The 7150-nt window shown below is 42.8% G+C and overlaps 1 protein-coding gene across 4 annotated transcripts in view; it reads right to left on the minus strand.

The window, feature by feature from the left end:
• Positions 1 to 7150, minus strand: part of arhgef4 (Rho guanine nucleotide exchange factor (GEF) 4) — a 64602-nt gene that overhangs the window by 48473 nt on the left and 8979 nt on the right. The window lies entirely within an intron of this gene.

Consider the following 7150-nt stretch of genomic DNA (forward strand, 5'->3'; position numbering starts at 1 on the left):
ATGACCAAATTATGAGAAAAATTAATGTCAACTGATACCCATCTTTTTTAAGAGTTTAAGGCTTGTGTTTAACCTTGATTTTACATTTAGACAGTGTAGTGTATCTATGTAGTTGTTGAGTACTATGCATTTGGTTTGTAGGTAGCACTAATGACTACTGTACTGGCAGTGTTTAAGCTTAGCGGTATCTCTGGACTCTAGCCTATTCAAACAAGAGATACTTAAGGAGCATCTGCAAAATGGCAAAAACTAAACACATCAGTGGTTATTTAGGACACTGAAAGGAGTTGGAAAAGTCACCAAATGAAAAAAAAAACCTTCTTAACTTTCAATGGAAGTCAATGTAAAAATATTTTATTCCAATTATTTTATCTGACAGCCTTTAAAAACTACTGGCTATTTAAAAGAACATGTGAAAGAACACTGTGTTTGACAAACCTTTCTGCATTCAAAACAAACAATAAAAAGACATATGCTCATCCAGTTCCTCACAGTCGGAGGATAATTATCTAGCTGCGTCTGAAACCCCAAACCTGGAAAAACGGCCAGTATTTCTGTTAGGGAGTGAAATTACATAATGCTTCAGTGAGGAGCTGTTGAGTACAGAGCTGACAGATGAATCATGCAGTAATTCTGCTGCACCACCCTTCCAGACATCCTAAATAGGATGAGCATGAATGAACATGAGCACAAACACACACACACACATACACACACACACACTCTTTGCGGGTGTTTCCATGGTCCGCTGTGTGAGTGTGTGTAAACGCTGCTGTGCTCCACCTAACCCAATCCCAACTTCTTTAAATTCTCTAAATAACTCAGTATATGAGCTGAGCTGATTCAGAGTCGAGTTCTGTGTGAAACTGAGCTTCACTGTAGAGAAACTGACCCACTCTGATCTCTCTACAGTGGAGGTGAATGGAACCCGGCGTCGGTCACCATGACTACAACACAGATACAGCCCATAATTTATCTTCTATCCAAACCCACCAGTGCAGCTACACGAGTCTTCTGAGTTTTATATGGAATGATGATGATGATGATGATGATGAGGGTAAAATAGTGAAGAATAGAGAATCTGAACTAATGCAGTTCTCTTTAGGGACTACTTTCTGTAGCCGCACTACACCCTGCAGCATGTATCCCTCCACCATTTTAATGATCTGGTTCTAAAAGCAGGTTCTAGAGCCAAACTCTTCTCAGAACTCTGGTAGAACAGTGTCTCAGGCATCAGGCAGCGTCTTCATCACCATTAGGTGAAGAACTTTCTGTGAGGAGCTTTTATTATTAGAGCTTCAGACGTCTGCTTCCCTTCACCTCCACTGTAGAACCACAGCTCTGACTGGAGGAGCTTATCTAGAACCTCCACTGTAGAACAGCGCTGACTGGGGGAGGTTATCTAGAACCAGTTTCACACCAAACCCTCCAAACCCTCCAAACCCCCACTCTGAACGACTCTGTTTATGTCATAACCGACATAATAGATTAACTGGATTCTTTTCTGGAACCTCAGAAAGGATTTGGCTGCTTTTACTCTTTTTAATAAAAGCTCCTGTTTTAAGAGGAATAAAGCTTTTAGTGGCCCAAAAATGTCAAAATATTTATGTTTTCTAAGTTTTACAAGCAACAAAATCAATAAAAAGAGAGCACAGATCAAAGATCTGCTCTTACAGCAGTGTAGGACAGCGTACAGTACGTTACATAAGAGTTTAATACAGTCCTGAGCACCTAGCTGAAAACATAATCGCACTTTGGCTCATGAAACTCGAGCACAAGCACACACTTGCACCACCAGATCCGACTCACATGCCAGAAGACGTGTACAGAGGCGTAGCCCTTCACTAGGGCACACACTTGTGCCAAAACCCAATCCAGAGCTGCACCCACGTCCGCCCAGGGCAGAGCTGCCGCCAGCCTCCTGAGCGACTGACGTGACAGAAAGCCCTCTAACCATCTCCCCTCCACTTCAGCGCCTCCAACATGCTCCATCAGCTCCTCGCTTTCTGTCATGGTTCAGAGGTTTTTCCTCCTGTATTAAGCTCCCTAATCTCCATCAGGTCCTCTGTGGCCTGTTAGAGTGCCAAAGTTTCAGGCTCCCAACCAAATAATCCACAAATTTGTCTTCAGAGCTGGCAAAACCGCTCTGTACCCTCCAGTCTGGTGTAAAGGAGTGGGTCACCCTCCACAAGCGCTGTGCGCTCACTCCACACTAATCCAGACAGCAAAGCTCGTCACCTCAATCACAGCAGACACTAAGAACCTGACTTAAGAATAGTAGGCATCAAAGAAGCAGGAGCAGGAGCAGGAGCAGAAGCAGGAGCAGGAGCAGGAGCAGGAGCAGGAGCGGACTGTATATTATATATTAATGTCACCACTATTAACTATCATTACTCTGACCATCACTGCCATGACTATGTTAAGATATTCTACCCCATGATTATTATATTATGATTTTGATCAGAGCAGTTCAATAGTTTAGATGGTTTGGTGGTGATTTTTATCAATAATTTATCAATAGTTCTGATCAGAGGAGGACGGGTCGGGTCCCCCCTGTGAGTCTTGGTTCCTCCCAAGGTTTCTTCCTCCAGCTCTGAGGGAGGTTCTCCTTGCCACTGTCGCCGTTGGGGCTCACTGGGGGTCTTGGATCCTTCATGTCTTACGTTATTGATTTTTTTTCTGTTTTTTAATAATTACTAATTATGTAAAGCTGCTTTGTGACGACAACAGTTATAAAAGCTACACAAATACATTTGATTCGACTTGACTTGACTGTGCTGCTGGACATCTACGTGCTGTACTGTATTTATTACCATATAAATGCAGAGACAAATCTACAAACAAAGGCTTCAGTGATGCTCAGCATTAGGGCTGGGCAGTACATCCTCTATATCAGTGCATTGTGATCATGCTTTTCAGTTCTGTCCATATATTTAACACACAATCAGCCCAGCAGTCCGGATACAATGCTCACATAACTGTGGCACTCCGGTCGCCGAGCAGTTTCGAGACAAATTTGTTGTTAGTAGTTGGTTTCTCATTGGTTACTCTGGACCTCACAGTTAAAGACATAGAGCTAAGACTTGATGGAAGGAATGAAGAGATGAACAGACAGACGAATAATCTGCAAATAAAATAAAACACTTTCAGTGGATTAAAGTAGAAGAAAGAAGAAGAAGAAGAAAGACCAGATTTAAGATGATCTTACTTGCTAAGATAATATTTTTTCCAGTGAAGTAAAGTGAAGTCCTTTCCATACAACTTCCATACAACACATCCGGAAAGTCTTCAGAGGAAGTTTTCCTCCTCAGTCTAAAATGTTGCAGTGACGTAAGTATTCAGACACTTTACTCAGTACTTAGATCAAGCAATCTTCTCAAATTTCCCATGTGAAAATGTGAGACACTCAGAGAATTAACACACAGGGATCAAAGTTAAAGGTAAGGTCTGACTGGACACAGCTCAGCTGTAGGTGTTTGGATAACCACTGACCTGATCCAACAAATATGATATAATTATAACATACTGCAAGGCATACTGTTGCGTGTATACATTAGGGCTGTAGAAAATATAGATACATCAAAGTATCGCAATATTACAATTTGCTAATTTGTTTCGAATCAATTCTCAAAAACACAGTATTGATTTTTTATTATTATTATTATTATTTATATAGTTATAATACATAATACATGTAAAGATTGGTGGTAGAGGGGCTCATACAACCCTGACGGCTAGACAGCAGTATTGCAGTCTCTCAGCTCGCTCTGTTCTGATTGGATTATCATTGTTACTCAGAGTTTACACATGTGATGGTGTGTTTTTATGATGGTGTGTTTTTATACTATGACAGTTTTTAAAAGAAATTGCAATATACTGATACGTACTGCATTGTCAGGTTCTTGCCAATACAAGCAAGCTCTAGTATACATATCACTGTAATACACAGTTTGATCACCCTGCGGCTCAGACAGGGCGTAGTAAATGAGTCTTTAATGAAAAAGTAAAATTAAAGGAAGTGAAAATGAAGGAAACTGGCAGAACAGGTGCGAGGGAAAGGTGTGGAAGATAATGACTTGGAAAGTGTGTGTAGCAAAGGCCAGAAATAAACCCTGCCCTTATTGGCAACTGACTTGACCTCTACCGCTGACCTCGCAACGTCATCGCCATCCAGCCCCATTCAGAAATCACAGGACGCTGTCCTGAATTAATTACAGTTGGGCTAATTACAGTCTCCATTACAATTACAGACGTTAATTGGCTTAGCTACTTAGTGTGATGTCACAGACCAGGAGGGAGGGTACAACTTAGGAACACAGTACACAGCACATACAGCATATATTAGTTAGTTAGCTTTCCTTAGTTGATGGCTTGTCTGTTGGTAAACAGGATAAATGTGTTTTTTTGGTAAGCTGTAATATCTATAATAATTATAATTATAATTTAACCCAGTTAAAGTCAGTTTAACTTGTTTTAAGAAACTTTATCTAGAAGAAAGACAAAACATCCTCTTTTGAAACACTCTACCAATCAGCCATAACATTATAACCTAAAGTGAAGTGAAGAACACTGATGATCTGGCTCCAGTGGCTCCTGTTAAGGGGTGGATCTATAGGCGGAAAAATGGGCGAGTGTAAGAATCTGGTAGGCAGGTCTTGCGGGGTGTTCCCGGTATGCAGGGGTCAATATCTACCAAAAGTGCTCCAAGGAAGGACAACTGGTGAACCTGTGACGGGGTCATGGGCGTCCAAGGCCCTATTGATGCGCATTAGGAGTAAAGGCCAGCCCATCTGGTCCAAACCCTCAGAAGTACTACTGTAGAACAGTCTACCGAAAAAGCTTGTCAAAGTCAAGCGAGTCGTGTAGATAAATGACTTAAATTAGCAGTTTTTCATAAAAATTTAATAAACATAATTGACCATTGACCCCAGATTCAGGGGTCATGTCCCACCCACTGCAAATCAGAACCTGATGGGTTGATTTCAAATGATGTTGGTGGTTAATCTGACGAATAGGCCTTCAGTTCTACCAGTGAAGTCCTGACCAATGGGAGGGCTAGTTTAGCTGTATCCAACCAGATGCCAGTAGTAGAAACCTACTGAGAAAGATCTGCTGAAGCTAAGAGGGAGTCATGAGCTCCATTGGAACACACCTGAACTACCATTATTAATGAGGTTGTGGACTGTACCGGTTCTGTCGTGGAACACTCCAGTTAGACTGTTAGACTGGCCCGAGAGGGTGCTGACCAGAACGAATGCTGACCACTGCTATACCAGCTAAAACAGGCCGGCATCCCTGGGGTCGACACCATCTGCTCTAAACTCCGGCTTTAATAAAGTGTGGTGTACCTTCAGAACAATAACACCTCCTCCAGCTCCTCTACTTACTCCAGCTCCTCCACCTCTTTCACCTACTCCACCACCTCTACCTCCTCCACCTACTCCATCTGCCTTAATCAATACAGACAGCACTCGTTTCCCTGGTTATTAGTAACTGAAGTGTTTCTCGCTCACGCCTGAAACATCCTGTTCTTCTACATCTCTACTTTCAGAGCAGCGCTTTAACCCATTACTCCCTACACAGAGAGAGAGAGAGAGAGAGAGCCTTACACACTTATCAGAGAGAGAGAGAGAGAGAGAGAGAGCCTTACACACTTATCAGAGAGAGAGAGAGAGAGAGAGAGAGAGAGCCTTACACACTTATCAGAGAGAGAGAGCCTTACACACTTATCAGAGAGAGAGAGAGAGAGAGAGAGCCTTACACACTTATCAGAGAGAGAGAGAGCCTTACACACTTATCAGAGAGAGAGAGAGAGAGAGAGCCTTACACACTTATCAGAGAGAGAGAGAGAGACAGCCTTACACACTTATCAGAGAGAGAGAGAGAGAGAGAGAGAGCCTTACACACTTATCAGAGAGAGAGAGAGAGAGAGAGAGCCTTACACACTTATCAGAGAGAGAGAGAGAGAGAGAGCCTTACACACTTATCAGAGAGAGAGAGAGAGAGAGAGCCTTACACACTTATCAGAGAGAGAGAGAGCCTTACACACTTATCAGAGAGAGAGAGAGAGAGAGCCTTACACACTTATCAGAGAGAGAGAGAGAGACAGCCTTACACACTTATCAGAGAGAGAGAGAGAGAGAGCCTTACACACTTATCAGAGAGAGAGAGAGAGAGAGCCTTACACACTTATCAGAGAGAGAGAGAGAGAGAGAGCCTTACACACTTATCAGAGAGAGAGAGAGAGAGAGAGAGAGAGAGCCTTACACACTTATCAGAGAGAGAGAGAAAGAGAGCCTTACACACTTATCAGAGAGAGAGAGAGAGCCTTACACACTTATCAGAGAGAGAGAGAGAGCCTTACACACTTATCAGAGAGAGAGAGAGAGAGTCTTACACACTTATCAGAGAGAGAGAGAGAGAGAGTCTTACACACTTATCAGAGAGAGAGAGAGAGCCTTACACACTTATCAGAGAGAGAGAGAGAGAGAGAGCCTTACACACTTATCAGAGAGAGAGAGAGAGCCTTACACACTTATCAGAGAGAGAGAGAGAGCCTTACACACTTATCAGAGAGAGAGAGAGCCTTACACACTTATCAGAGAGAGAGAGAGAGAGAGAGCCTTACACACTTATCAGAGAGAGAGAGAGAGAGAGAGCCTTACACACTTATCAGAGAGAGAGAGAGAGAGAGAGAGAGAGAGCCTTACACACTTATCAGAGAGAGAGAGAGCCTTACACACTTATCAGAGAGAGAGAGAGAGAGAGAGCCTTACACACTTATCGGAGAGAGAGAGAGAGCCTTACACACTTATCAGAGAGAGAGAGAGAGAGCCTTACACACTTATCAGAGAGAGAGAGAGCCTTACACACTTATCAGAGAGAGAGAGAGCCTTACACACTTATCAGAGAGAGAGAGAGAGAGAGAGAGCCTTACACACTTATCAGAGAGAGAGAGAGAGAGAGAGAGAGAGAGAGCCTTACACACTTATCAGAGAGAGAGAGAGAGAGCCTTACACACTTATCAGAGAGAGAGAGAGCCTTACACACTTATCAGAGAGAGAGAGAGAGAGAGAGAGAGAGAGCCTTACACACTTATCAGAGAGAGAGAGAGAGAGAGCCTTACACACTTATCAGAGAGAGAGAGAGC

This window comes from Salminus brasiliensis, chromosome 23 (genome assembly GCF_030463535.1).
Source record: "Salminus brasiliensis chromosome 23, fSalBra1.hap2, whole genome shotgun sequence".
Classification (NCBI taxonomy): domain Eukaryota; kingdom Metazoa; phylum Chordata; class Actinopteri; order Characiformes; family Bryconidae; genus Salminus; species Salminus brasiliensis.